The 15,355-nt window shown below is 42.2% G+C and overlaps 1 protein-coding gene across 1 annotated transcript in view; it reads left to right on the forward strand.

Moving 5' to 3' along the window:
* APPBP2 (amyloid beta precursor protein binding protein 2) overlaps window positions 1–15,355 on the forward strand; it is a gene marked incomplete at its 5' end in the record, with an annotated part of 37,690 nt that overhangs the window by 265 nt on the left and 22,070 nt on the right. The gene's annotated exons all lie outside the window — the stretch shown is intronic.

Below are 15,355 nucleotides of genomic sequence, written 5' to 3' on the forward strand. Positions count from 1 at the left end.
TGGGGCGGCCGCAGCTAGGGCCGTGGTGGGGGGGCTCCTGGGTCTGAGGTTCAGTCAGGGCCGAGGGCTGCGGCTGCTGCTTCTCCTTCCCCCGCCGGACAGGGAGGGGCGGGCTGGGTGGGGATCCCCTGTAGGGGGTGGGGATTGGGCGGGGGTGAACCCAAATATTTCGGGGGGGAGGACACTGGATTGTGGGGGAAGAGTGAGCCCTATTTTGGCGGGAGGGGGGGGAGAAGGGAGGCCTCCCCTCATTTTTAGAGAGGGAGACTTGGGAGGGCGAGCTTATTTTTTCGAGGTGGCCCGGGGCGGGGGGGGTGTCTTTCCTTTTGTGTGTTGGGGCTGGGGGAAGAAGAGTAAGATGATGCTCAGGGTAGAGGGACCAGAAACGTCTCCACCTTATACTTTCTCCACTGACCTACTGGGGAAACAGCCATCAGGTGAAGAGGTTGGGACCTTGCTTAAAACCACTTAATTCGTTGACTGCCGTCTTGTCATTTGCAGGGGTTGGGGGAGACTCTTCTTCTTCCCCCTAAATCTAGAGTCAGTATAAAAGGTGTATTTACTGCACTGGCCATGTCCACTAGACTGGCATTTCATATCAAAGAAGTCTTCAAAATGAGCATCCTATGGAGCAGGAGGTTCTGGAGCCCTCTAGTAGTGTCCTGAGGTGGGGCATTGCCTTTTCACGCTCAGGTCAGAAAGCTTTTAAAGAAACCTAGAGTGCTTTAAAGGGAAAACAAACATTTTTTCAGAAATATATTTGAGACAGATAACAGCCCTCCTGTCAGCCTAGAGTAGCAGTATTCAGAGGTAAGGATGATCACTTGAGAGGGGAAAATATTTCCTATCAGAGGGTAACAGGCAAGGAAATTTACATATGCTAGATATTATTCATCTGCATTATGTGTTAGGCTAAGAGATACAGAAAAGTCTCTCTCCCGCACATACACTCATAGATAGTATGGCTGTAGAGAGTGATTTATGGTGAGCTATTAATTTAACACTGTTTTGTGACTAACCTGAAGGAGTGCTTTGATTTTTTTTTTTTGTTTTGTTTTTGAAACTGCCAATAGCTGTAACCACTGATAATCAGAATTTGCTGGAGCTGTCTCTCTTGGTATTTTTTTCACAAGCAGTGGGTATATTTCAGTAATCACTAAAGATGCACAAGGAACAGACGCTTTTAGGGGTAGTATTGATTTTTTTTATTTTTTATTTTATATTCACTGCCTTTATTCCTGAATCCTTGAAACCTGATCTGTAAGGGAGGTTAATAAGTAACTGACTTCTTTTACTATGTGTTCAGGTTGAATCTGATTCGCTTTGGTTGTTCTTTTTCCATAATGGAACAAGCCAATCCATCTGATGGATAAAGAGAGACTTCTCTCTCGTCTCCCCTTTATGCTCATGAACAGGAGTATGTTGCCCTGGTTGGGAGTGGCTAAGAAGTGAGCGTGCAAACCTTGTTCCAGTGTTACCTGACCTCCAGAATAGTTTTTCTGTCACACTAATCAGGGACCCAACTTGCATCCACTTTTAAAAATATATTTTTGCTAAAGAATATACCAAAAATCAAAATTTAGAATCTCAGGAATCTGGAAAATGTGTACAGCTTGCATTCCCACTAAATAAAATGTTGATTTATGTAATTTCCACATGTAGAGTAAATAAAACTACATGACACTGTTTGTTGAATGTCTTGCATAATAGTTTGTATTGTCATCTGTATTTTTCACTTTGAGTCTTTCGTCATGTCCTTAAGTATGGTTTAACCGTGGATGTAGTCTAATTTAGGTTCAAATGCTAGAAGAAACTCTGCACTTATGCAGAGCCCCATTCATTTCAGTGTGTGTGGGGAGGTGGGTGCATGAAGCTTCTTGTAAAATCAGGCTGTAGACTGTAAATTCTTTGGAGCAATGACTGTCTTTTTACTGCATGTCTCCAGAGCACCCAGTACAATGGGTCGTTGATTGGTGCTCCTAGGTACTATTGCAATACAAACCAATAATGTGGCTGAATCAGATTATGATACCGTTGGCCAGAACTACGGCTGAAGCCAAACTGTATTATAACCATTTTGGGTTTTGGGGTAGGGGGTGGTTTTGGGTGGGGTTGGGGGGTTTTTCGGTTTGTTTTAAACAGCCAAGACTTTCAAAATGTTAGTGATTTTCAGTCCCCAAGTTGAGATGCTTTAAGGAAGCCTAATTTTCAGAGGGCAGAGTCCTTTTAAGATGTGTTAAGTAGGAAAACCAAAATTCACTAGTAGTCTAAGGGCTTGTCTACATTGTGCGTTAGTCCTCACCACTTGCCAGTAAATTCTAATGGACACAAGCATATTATGCGTTAACTGGCCTGTGTTGACCCTGCTGATGCCCGCTAGAGTTCCCTAGTGTGTGTTAATAAAGAACTGTTTTAAACAAGACTACATTAAAGAACACTGAAGAACTTCTAATGCCTCTGCCATCGTGGAGGCAAGCCCTAAGAAAACCTTGGCTGAGCGTTTACTGTATTTACATAATTATTGGTCCTGTGGAGATAGGGCCTCAGTGAATTGTTAACACTTTTTACTCCTTGGTATCTATTCTCTGGGTATAATTGAGGAAAAGTAATTGTCTGATTGATGAGCATGAGCAATATTGAATGTCAGATAGTATGGAGTGGAAAATAAATGCGTAAATGGCATATACAGTGGAGTCTCATCTTACCTGGGGGGTTAGATTCTAAAGTCAGCGTGTAAGGCGAAAATCGCTTATAGTCAAAATTACCCTTGAAAATCCCTTAAATTGCCCAAGAGTACAATATACTGTACATGGTTTTGTGTATACAACCCTGTATGGTAATATGTATAATAGAGTACATATGCAAAATATAATTTTACAGTACTATATTTTTAATTACAGGGGGTAATTACAGGGGGTCGTCAGGGCTTGATGTCGACCCAGGAGACGGAGAGCTTGGGTGATGGAGAGCGAGTCGGAGACGAAGTGTTCAGCTCTGGTTCAGCTCGCGAAGTTGATTGCATAGGCTCGTCTGCTGCTGGTTGTTTTTCCTTGAAAAACATGGTGATTGGCAATTGTCTCTGTCTCTTGAGCTGCTCAAACATTGCTTGATACGGTCTCAAATTGTCGGTAATAGTACATGTGATTTTGAGGCTTCATTCCATAGAGGGATCGTATTCAGAAATTAAATCATGCAAGTGTTTCGCTGCTTGGAACACTTCAGCAAATTTATGAAAATTCCAACTTGCTGGCTCTTCCTGTTCGTCATCTTCATCTTCTGAAGGCGATTTTATCAGTTCCTCTAACTCCTCGTTAGTCAGTGTTTCTCTATGGCCGTCAATTAATTCTTCAATTTCTTCCTCAAGGATGTCGACGAAGCCATCACCACCCACTTGCCTGACCACCTGAACAATGCGTTTCACTTCTTTGTCAATGGTCGGGAAACCTTTAAAATCATTCACACATTCTTTCCATAGGTTTCGCCAACATGCATTGACTGTTTCAGGCTTGACTGCATCCATTGCCTGTTTAATATAAGTGATGCAATCGGCAGTGTTGAAGGACTTCCAACACTCCATCACATTAAGATTGGGATCGGCATCCATAGCGCTACGTATCCGTGAGAACGTAAGCCTCGTGTTCATGGCCTTGAGACAGCGAATCACACCTTGGTCGAGAGGTTGGAGGATGGAGGTGGTATTGGGGTGGAGAAAGACCACTTCAGTGTCGTTATGCGCTAACCGGAGTGCCGCAGGGTGGCCAGGAGCATTGTCTACGATCAGCAGTGCTTTAAAGTCAAGTCCTTTCTCTTCGAGGTACTGCTTGACCTCCGGAATAAAACACTTGTGGAACCAATCCAGAAATAATGCTGCCATCACCCAAGCCTTTTTATTTGATTGCCAGAATGTAGGCAGGAGATTTTTGTTCTTGCCTTTTAGGGCACGGGGATTTGCAGCCCTGTAGAGCAGGCCCGGCTTTATTAAATGCCCAGCCGCATTGCCACATAACAATACAGTCACGCGGTCTTTAGTTGCTTTGAAGCCAGGGGCTTGTCTTTCTGATTTCGAAGTGTAAGTGCGGTTGGGCATTTTTTTTCCAGAAGAGCCCAGTCTCATCAGCATTAAAAACTTGTTCCAGAAGATAGCCCTTTTCTTCTATGATTTTCTTTAATTGTTTGGGGTAGGCTTCTGCTGCCTCTTCATTGGCAGATGCAGCTTCACAGTAGTCTGCACGTTTTTGAGGTTGAAGCAGTTCCTAAAACTGTTAAGTCAACCTTGGCTGGCTTTTAATTGCTTCTCATCAGAAGGCTGTCCCTCTTCGGCAGGAGGTTTGAACATCATGTAGAGGCTAAGAGCCTTTTCTCTCAACGTGTTGCCATCGATAGGCACACATTTATGGTTCATGTCTTCCAGCCTTTTCAGTCTTCATTAAAGTCTTATCATGCAACTGGCTCGTCACCTGAGCAATTATTGGAGCACTTGAAGCCACGGCTTGATGAGTTTCTCTCTCTCGAATCTTGATGGAACGGATGCTAGATTCCTTGTGGCCATATTTACGCGCCACTCTGGAGACCGACATACTGTCTCTCAATAAGTCCAACACAGCCAGTTTTTCCTCCAGCATTGGAACAGATAGCTGTTTCTTCGGCTGAGCACCAGATGAAGTAGTTGGCTTGCGTTTAGGGGCAATGTTGTATGAAAAATAAGTACAGTATCTTTAAACACTAGAATCACACTCAGCGGCGGCAAGATGCTCACACTATGAGAGGCACACGGGAACTGAGACTGACTGAGGGAACAGCAGATTCACGTCTCCCATCTCATGCTCATTCAGGGACATATGCTCATTGAGTGGAATGGTGGGCAGAATTGCCCGCTCTATTTACAGGTATCTTGTTGTTCTTCTTTTTTCTTTTTTTTCCCTAGCTTGTATAGTTGAATTCATGTAAGTTAAATGCGCGTATGATGTGACTCACCTGTACTCGCTTTCAGATTTTGGAGAGAGAACCTCTTTCTAGCTGTAGATGTCTAAAGGTTCATAGATTCATAGATACTAAGATCAGAAGGGACCAGTATGATCATCTAGTCTGACCTCCTGCAATCTGTGATTGCAAATAAGGGTTAGATTGATATGCAGGGGTTCCCCAAAATCCCACTAAGTTTGTAACCATTTGTGTTTATGAAAAATTTCACTGACCCAGTAGGGCCGTTCTTATGCTCTTTAAAATGGAGGGAGGGAATTGCTGACAGAACTTATATTTTCTCTTAGGCTATTCAGGGAGTTGAATCTGGTTGTGGAGTATTATTTGTGGTGGACTTAAGTGTTTAGTGAGCAACTTGTAATAAGAAGTGGACTATCCTGGGAAGTTACTGGGACAGCAGAGTCCTTTATATGAAGTATGTTTGTCCTCCTACAGCATTGTTAATAAATTGTTGAGGTGTTTAAAAGCAGAGCAAGGCCCTCTTATTAAATGTAAGCGAATTAGCAGTGCCGTATCAACTTGACTTTAAGGAAACTAGCACTTGACTAACTGGCTAAAGGCAATTTTGTGGATCTATTATTTGGATTTTCAAGAAGTTTTAGAAAGTGTCCCTCATAAGTGACAATCAGGGCCAGCCTTATAGATGGGTGATGTAGGCAACTGCCCAACGGTTAAGGCGGTACCATCTAAGTACCTTATGCTACCAGGTCTGGACTGCCGGAACGGGGGTGAGTGCAGGCGAGCCGAGGGCTGGAGCACCTGGCCAGCCGGGGCCAGCTGGGCAGAGTGTGGGCAATGCCGTCTCGAGCTACCAGAGCAGGTGAGCCAGCCCCTAGGTCCGCCTTTCCCACGGGCATAAGTGGTGGCCGCACACCTGCTCTCCTCCTTCTAGGTGGTCAGGGGGTATATGGCCATGGGAGCCCCTGGGTTCAGAAACACATTCCTGTGAAGCCCACCTGGGCTTTACAGCCCGGAACTGATCCTCATACCCTGCGCCCGATGCTGCTGGTCTCAAACTCAAAGAAATTGAGCCAAAATACAAGTTCACTCAGGGTGTCCGGCCCTGGTGACTATTAAGGAAAATCACAGTTGAGTTAGGTGCAGAGTTCTAACATAGATTAAAAACTAGTTAAAGAAACACTATCAATATATTTTAAAAAATCACATTTCTGTTTGAAAAGCTTTAAAACTATTTTATTACAAGAAGTAACTGAGATTAAAGGGAAAATATTTTTCTACTTCTTTCAGTTTCCTTTGTGCACTTGCCAGCACTTTGTACGTAACCCAGTTTAATTGTTTTTCTTATATAATTAGTTCTATCCATTTCCCCTGTTTGTGGGGTTTTGCATGGGGCAACAGGGGAGAGAAAAACATTGATTAAAATATGGTTGTGAGACAAAAATCATTTGAAAAAGATATAACTGAAAGTTGTTCCAAGTATTTTACTTCCTGCTGTCTATTTAAGTTGTCTGTATTTCAACCTGACCATGTTAATTTTGAGCAATAGGCATTGTAGTTGTGGTAAGTAATGACAAATGGAGCTGATATTGGTTTGTTCCAGGGCAGTATTGGGACCAGTGTTTGATATCAGTGACGTTGAGGAAGAAGTAGACAGCAAGCTGGTGAAGTTTGCCAATGATACAATTATTTGAATTAGTGAAAACTTTGGAAGACTGTAAGGAGCACAGATTCTTCACAAAGCAATAACATAAGGGGACTCAACAAAAGGAAATATATGTAGGGGGTGTGGGGGTGTGTTTTGTTTTTTGTTTGGAAGAATCTGGTATTTGCTGCTGACAAATACAAGATACTGGACAAGCTGGACCAATGGTCTGATTTAACAGGACATTGTAAGCAATGACATATGATTTTTCTGGCCATGTATACTTTTTTTCTGGACTCGCTTGCTCCTTTGGTGCATTTGAAGATTTGAAAACTGTGTTAGTTGTAGTGTTTTCTTTTTTACGCTCTGGGATTGCAGTTTTGTACCAATATAGACTAATGAGGATGACCTGTGTGGTTTATATTGGTTAATGTGGAATGTCCTCAAATGCTTAGGCCTAGTCTACACCTAAAACTTAGGTCAACCTTGCTATGACACTCAGGGATGTGAAAAATTCCCACGCCTGAGCTATCTAGTTAAGCCACCCTTTAGCCCATTACACACACCTCCAGGTCAATGGAAGAATTCTTCCCTAGGCCTAGCATGGGGGTGGGTTTACTGCAGCAGTGGAAAATCCCCTTCTGTGCCTGCAGCAAGTGTTCACGTTCGCATAGCTTCAGCTGTGTGCTGCTGTAGTATTTGTAGTGTAGACGTAGCCTTGGGTTCTCCTGGTCAAAATTCCCTTTAAAAAATGTTTAAGTTGTTGGGCTAAATTGACTTATAAAAAATAATTCTTTTGAGGTCTTCTGATTGTTAATCACAGGAACAATGAGGGAATAGCATTAATTTGCTTCAACACATTGGTACTTAAAATTATAACATTCAGTAATTGCACTACAATAAAATTAATTTGTACTGTGAGAATAGCTATTTAGGGAAAAGCAATGTCACTGTAATCACTTCGTCTGTCTAATTGAAGTTATGAGGTAAAACTTCGAGAGTTTTCAGAGTAACAGCCATGTTAGTCTGTATTCGCAAAAAGAAAAGGAGTACTTGTGGCACCTTAGAGACTAACCAATTTATTTGAGCATGAGCTTTCGTGAGCTACAGCTCACGATATGCATCCGATGAAGTGAGCTGTAGCTCACGAAAGCTCATGCTCAAATAAATTGGTTAGTCTCTAAGGTGCCACAAGTACTCCTTAACTTCGAGAGTGTTTTTCAAAATGAATGGTAGGTTCTGAGTTAGCTTAATCTAGAATTGCCACGATGCATGTTTTGACTGTAGCTGAAGTACCATGTTTTCTTACTGTGTGTTCTGCTAATCCAAAAGAGGAACGCACACAGCTAATAAAAGCTGTTGTATTATGTCTATCTAATCAATTCTCCTCTAGAGCAAAACAACATGAATAAATAGAAATTTGCTGAAACAGCACATGGCTTGCAATAAAATGTCAACTCTGCTTTGCAACAGTATTTAATGATCCTTAGCAGTGGTGATACTATCCTATGGTTGAGTTTGCTTGAATCATGTGTCTCTCTGAGCTGACTTTGCTTGTTGATGAATTACAGTCTTGTAGAAAATGTTTGTAACAAAAAAATCTTGTTTTGTTCCAAGGCTCATGACACTTGGACAGTTAATTTAGTGAGGGAGGAAAGGGTAGATAAACTGTGAAACAACTGCAGCTATTCCTTCAGAGTGAGGGTTTCTGACCAGAGTAGTATAAACAAGGCCATAAATAAGCACTGTGTCTTACAGTGAAGGGAAAAAGCCTTAAGTTGATGGGTTACATTTGTAGGATTTTTGCTGTGAATGTTCTGTGTGATTTCAAGGATTTTATCAAACCTTATGTTTGTGCGGTTTTAGTATGCTGTACTCTTTGGGCAGAAATCAAGTGTGGAATGGAAAAGACTATTTTTTCCCCAACCGTTTCTCCTCCCCATTTATTCAAGAAAAGCACCTTTCAGAAAAGCAACCAGTGCAGGCACGGAAGGATTCATGGATGATTGTAAGACCAGAAGGGACTGTTGTGATCATCTAGGCCAGGGGTCTCAAACATGCGGCTTGTGGGGCTATTTCATGCAGCCCGCCAGCTCCTTGCGGTCCCCCCCCACATTTACCTAGAGCGGCTCTGGCCTGGCACACACTGGAGGCAGGGCAGGCTCCCTGCCTGCCTGCCCTGCCCCTGCGCCACTCCGGGAAGCAGCCGGGACTTGGGGGAGGGGGCCCAGTGGTCTGTGTGTTGCCCTGGCCGCTCCTCCAGATAGCTCCCCCGAAGCTGCCATTGGCCGCGGTTCCCTGTTCCCGGCCAACAGGAGCTGCAGGGAGCAGTGCCTGGAGGCACGGCTAGGGCAACACAGACCCCTGTGCCTCCCCTCCCGCAGGTTCCGGCTGTGTCCTGGAGCAGCGCGGGGACACGGCTGGCAGGCAGGGAGCCTGCCCTGCCCCCCGGTGTGCGCCGGGCCGGAGTCCGGCCCCTGAACTTCTCTGCACCCCAAACCCCTCCTGCACCCCAACCCCCTGCCCTGAGCCCCCTGCCGCACCCTGAACCCCTCTGGGAATGGGGGTGGGAAGAGGCGGGGCCTCATGGAAGGGGCGGGGCCGGGGCAGCAGGGGGCGGGATGCCAGTGATGTGGCCCTCAGGCCAATGTACTAATCCTCATGTAGCCCTCGTGGTCATTTGAGTTTGAGACCCCTGATCTAGGCAGACCTCCTGCATGATACATAGGCCGTGGGAGTGCCCTGAATTAATTCCTGTTTGATCTAGGGCACATCTTTTAGAAAAATATCCAGTTCTTGATTTTAAAATGTCCAGTGATGGAGTGTCTAAATCTAAATTTGGCTAGCTTCAACTTTTAGCTGATGAATCTTGTTATACCTTTGTCTGCTAGACTGAAGAACTTTTTATTATAAGCAAAAAGAAAAGGAGTACTTGTGGCACCTTAGAGACTAACAAATTTATTTGAGCATAAGCTTTCGTGAGCTACAGCTCACTTCATCAGATGCATTCAGTGGAAAATACAGTGGGGAGATTTATATACAGAGAGAACATGAAACAATGGGTGTTACCATACACACTGTAACCAGAGTGATCACTTAAGGTGAGCTATTACCAGCAGGAGAGTGGGGGGGGACGGGGACCTTTTGTAGTGATAATCAAGGTGGGCCATTTCCAGCAGTTGACAAGAACGCCTGAGGAACAGTGTGGGGTGGGGAAGGGAAATAAACATGGGGAAATAGTTTTACTTTGAGTAAATGACCCATCCACTCCCAGTCTCTATTTAAGCCTAAGTTAATTGTATTCAGTTTTCAAATTAATTCCAATTCAGCAGTCTCTTGTTGGAGTCTGTTTTTGAAGTTTTTTTGTTGAAGAATTGCAACTTTTAGGTCTGTAATCGAGTGACCAAAGAGATTGAAGTGTTCTCAATCTCTTTGGTCACTCGATTACAGACCTAAAAGTTGCACTTCTTCACTACAGATTATCACTACAAAAGGTTTTTTCCTCCCTGCTCTCCTGCTGGTAATAGCTCACCTTAAGTGATCACGCTCTTGTTACAGTGTGTATGGTAACACTTATTGTTTCATGTTCTCCATGTATATAAACATCCCCACTGTATTTTCCACTGAATGCAACTGATGAAGTAAGCTGTAGCTCACGAAAGCTTATGCTCAAATAGATTTGTTAGTCTCTAAGGTGCCACAAGTCCTCCTTTTCTTTTTGCAAATACAGACTAACACGGCTGCTACTCTGAACCCTTTTTATTATAAGATATCTCTTCCCCATGAGAGGGAAGTCAGCCTAAAATCTTCTCTTTGGTAAACTAAATAGATTGAGTTCCTTGAATCTCTTGCTATAAGGCATGTTTTCCAACCCTTTAGTCATTCTTATGGCTCTTCTGTGAACCCCATCCAATTTTTCAATGTCCTTCTTGGAACTGTGGTAATCAGAAGAGGATAGAGTATTTCAGTAAGAATCATACTTGAGCCAAATACAGAAGCAATATAACTTTTCTCCTGCTAAAGTAAAAATGTATCTGTTTGTAGCTATCCTTGTCTCCAGATTACATTGACTTTACATTTCTCAATTTTGTCCTATTTATAAACAGTATTTTAATAGTGTTGGAAATGAGTAGAGGAAAAGTCTTTCAAAGGGATGCACTAAACTTGAAATCTATCCGTTTAAGGGAAAAAAATAAGTTTTTAAGTAGTACACCTGTTCCAAATTTTGCTACCAATTTTTAAAAGCACATTTTTCTTTCTCTGTGAAAATGTTTCTGTCTCTTTCTTTGTTAACAGTTGCACATACAGAGGAAACTGACTGCTCATGGGAAAGAGTGAAACGGCATACAAAGTGCTGTGAAATGTACAAAGTAAATAAACTAGGAAAATGTCTAATCTCTGTAATAATCCTAGCTGTTACCTATAATAGATTTAAAAATTTAAGGTTTTTTTTTTTTTTTATCATGACACGATAAAAAGTAAAGTACACAACAGTTTCTTTAGGAAGGTGTTTTACGTGTCAGATCTTCAAGCATCCACCTTGGTTGTCATGCTGTAATAAATCTATGTTGTTACAACTTCTGTAGAAGAATATAATTTTATAATGTATGTCCTTTCATCCTGAAGGGCCTCAAAGCACTTTGCAGGCCTATTATGAGAATAATCTAATCTTACCAATTGTAAGGTAGAATTCAGCACATGTTTAACAGCATACCATACCATGTTAACATCAATGGGGGAAGGGAGGGCTGGAAGGGGGAAGGGAACTACAAGATCCAACTGAAAGGTTAGGGGTGTATTGGGTAAAATAGTGTGTTGCTTTAGACTAGTAGCTAGTACTCTTGGTCTAACAAGAAGCACCACTGAATATTTAATAAGAACTAGAGCTGATTGTTTTTTATTTGGGGTGGGGAGGAAGGAGAAACTCACAATGGTGTTTTACCTTTTTTTTTTGTTTGTTTTGTTTCTCACGCAATGTCATGAGTAAATGCACAATAGTGCTGTACTTTGGTATTTGTTCCATACTGACTTGGGCTCTGATCCTGAAAAAATGTGTCCATGTAAGTAGACCCATTGACTTGAATAAAACTCAATTTTAAGCACTTTAGTAGTATGTGAGTTTGCAAGATCATTGCCTTTAAGTGCCAATTGCGTTGCCAACATCACAGGGTTTGTCTGTACAGAGAGTTGCCCTGGTTTAACCCCAGGTATAAATTTAAACCAGTTTAGTTAAGTAGTGCAACCCCCTGAATGTCTTAAGCTAAACCAGTAAAAGCCACTATTAAACTAAGATAAGTGCCTACATGAGGGTTTGCAGTAGTTTAACTAAACTGATTTATTAAAGCAGTGCAAGTTTCTTTGTAGAGAAGACCTTACTTTAGCCTCCTGAGTTTTCATATCCAATACTGACTGGTCTGTTTAACCTTGAGTTTTGGCAAGATCACAGCCTACCTTTTAGTACCAAGAAATGTTTTTAAGTGTGGTTAGCTAGAAAGGTGCCATGTTGGGCCTGGTCTACTTTTAAAATCAGATTGACCTAGCTACCATGACTCACCAAGTGGATTAGCTACAGCAACAGAAAAACCCTTTCCATCTCTGTAAAAAACATCTACATGGTACTAAAACAGCATAGCTACAGCGCAACAGCTGTGCCCCTGTAGTGCCCATAGTGTAGACAAGCCCTGTTGAATTTCCCTGGCCATTGTAAATGGGAATGAAAATTAGTGTGCATTCTAAAGTTAGGTGTAGTGTTTGGAAAATTTAGCAACTGTAGCTAAAATAATAGACATAGATTTCTAAAAGAATTATTCTACGCTATAGTGTCAACAGTGGGGTTCCCCCGCGCCCCCCGAAGGCAGGTTAGAAACTGTGATGTATATCATTTTGACAAGACAAATGCTTTAATTTTTTTAGCAGCTCTTTCCTTTATTTTAATTATAGACAAGTCTGTTGTGCTCTTCACTGGAATATTGGCATATCTGACCATATTAAAAATGTCAACTTATTTCTAGAAATATAGAGCATTTCATTTTTCAGACTGACTTCATATAATTTGATAGGGTGATGATGGTTGACTTTCTTCTTACTTTCCGTACTGTTTTTTATAAACAATCCTTTGTCAAGGGATCCTCGTGTGTGTGTGTGGTTGTGTTGTGGGTGTGGGGAATCCTCATGAGATTCAGCGGCACCCAGCTTGTATGATGATGTCTTTTTAAAGAGATTTTCTCCATTTTAGGATTGAGTAGTGTCACTCTCAGAACTCTGTTTTGAAGAACATATGATAGTCTTATAGCTGTGTGTAGTGCAGGGGCTGGCAAACTTTTTGGCCTGAGGGCCACATCGGGTTTCAGAAATTGTATGGAGAGCCAGTTAGGGGAGGCTGTGCCCCTGCCCCCTATCCGTGCCCCACTGCCAGGATTCCAGCCCCATCCACCCCCCGCTCCCTGTCCCCGACCGCCTCTGGAACCCCTGCCCCTGACTGCCCCCCCCGCCACCCCATCCAAGCCCCCCTCCTTCCTGACTTCCCCTCCCTGCCCTCTGATCACCCCGACCCCATCCACACCCCTGACCATCCCCCCAAACTCCCCTGTTTATCCAACCCCTGCCCCCCGCTCCCTGCCCCCTTACCACACAGAGCATAGGCGGCTGGCGGCGCTGCAGCCGCGCTGCCCAGAGTGTTGCGCTGGGTGTAGTATAGTAAATGGCTCTCTGTAACTGCTGCCAGTAGCACATTCCTACGCGGAGCACTTTAATACACTACTCCGGCAGCACAGTGTGCTGAGGCTGTGGGGGAGGGGCCGGGGGCGAGCCTCCCGGGCCCAGGAGCTCAGGGGCTGGGCTGGAGGGTCCCGCAGGCCGGATGTGGCCCGTGTGGTTTGGGTTATTATTAAATTTAAAAATATCAAGCCATGCATGAAGTGCCAAGACTTAATGTTGCTGTAGCACAGTGGTGCACAACCTGTGGCCCGCAGGCAGCATGCGGCACCTTTATTTTTTGATACAGTTGGAAACCATTCTAGACGAGTCCTATGTCCTTTTTCTGTAGATGGCCATTAAATGATCTACCGCAGTAACTGATATCAATTTCTGCAATGGCTTCTAAGGCAGAAAACCGGAGTTAATTGTTGAACGTGAGTTTACATTTAAACACCAGATAGCTTAAGCTTGTGTCAGAAAAAGTATTTCTTTCAAGAAACAAATATTCTGAGAGATTCAGAACTACAACAATGCTTGACAATGGATATTTCCCTTGAACTTGACATTTGTTTCAAATAAACTAGCTGGCCTTGTGATCATGAATTCTCAGTCTCTGTGTGGGTTTCCAACAGATAACAACTTCTTCCTTTCTTGGGTCACGTGGCGCAGGTTTGAGAAACTTGTATAACAGTGGAAATCCTGTTTCCAAGGGTTTCTGAATGTGCTTGTGCTTATTAGAAGGAAAGGAGTACTTGTGGCACCTTAGAGACTAACCAATTTATTTGAGCATGAGCTTTCGTGAGCTACAGCTCACTTCATCGGATGCATGAATCTTCTAGAAAAACTGCCTGCTACTCATCATAATTTGAAGTCCCCCTTTCTTTTCTAAATCAAGTATCTGTTACCATGTGTTTGAAAATGCAGCATTCATACCACCACAGATTAAGTAGACTTAATCTGGATTACTTCCTTTAAATTTTTTTTGCCAGTATTTGCAGAATAGGGAGTGGATGGTAAATATGCCAAGCAGTCAGAATTTCAGGTTACACTAGGAAAAATGGAAGTTTGTCATTTGAGTGGCAGGTATGCAAGTCTATGCCACTGAAAGAAGAAAAGAGATCTGCAGGAATCAGTTGTAGAAAAGCAAATATCAGTAACTTTTCCCAAGACAAATTATATATCTATTTATATAGATTTTTGACTCTGATTTTAAAATTAGGAAGTATTGACTAAAACTCCACATATCTTCATCAGCCTGTAAATCAAAACACAAGTAAAATACGAGAGAAATTTTACAATACATATATTATAAGATTGTGTACCCATATTTTAGAAATATTTTTATTAAAAGGATTTTAATTACAATTGATGTTTGGGAGTGTAGGGCTGAGTTTATGATGCTAGCAGTGTGGGAGTCTCAAAAAAGGGACTAATGCTTTTTAACTTGCTTTAATAATGGCTTGCCAGAAAAAAGGAAGAAAAAAAAACCTTGGAATTTTTTTTTAATGGAGCAATGTACATATTGAACACTAAAGTAGTATTTGTGATTGTTAAATCAATATTAATGCAGCTTGGTAACTTTTTTAGTTCCTTTCACAAATGACCTCATTCAGCAAGACATCTGCCTCCATTGGTGTTATTGAAATTCAAGTTGTGATTGAGCAATTCTTTAATTACAGAAAATACACTTCAGATTCTTTGATGTAAAGCTGTTACTTCATTGACTTTTAGACAGCTAGGCTGAGGAAAATGGAAGTACTTACTTGTATGCATTTATTCTAAGACAACGTCCTCCTTCTGACAAAAGAGGAACATTTAGTAGTGCAGTGAGTTACTCCCCTTCTTTGATGACCTTAACCCTGTGAAGTATAGAAGAAATGCAGTATGTATTTGAAGGGTAACATTATATGAAACTTTACGTCATTTAAAAAGTGTTGCGATATTTTTGCAACAAAATAGATGACTCAGAGGAAAATGTGTTTGTTGCAATTGACATTATTAGGTCAGCGAGTTTTCAGGTTTATTGGAGGATTTATTAAAATATCCAAACTTGCTGTTTTCTAGAATCAACATTAA

Source organism: Lepidochelys olivacea (assembly GCF_965140295.1).
Source record: "Lepidochelys olivacea isolate rLepOli2 genome assembly, chromosome: 17".
NCBI classification, from domain to species: domain Eukaryota; kingdom Metazoa; phylum Chordata; order Testudines; family Cheloniidae; genus Lepidochelys; species Lepidochelys olivacea.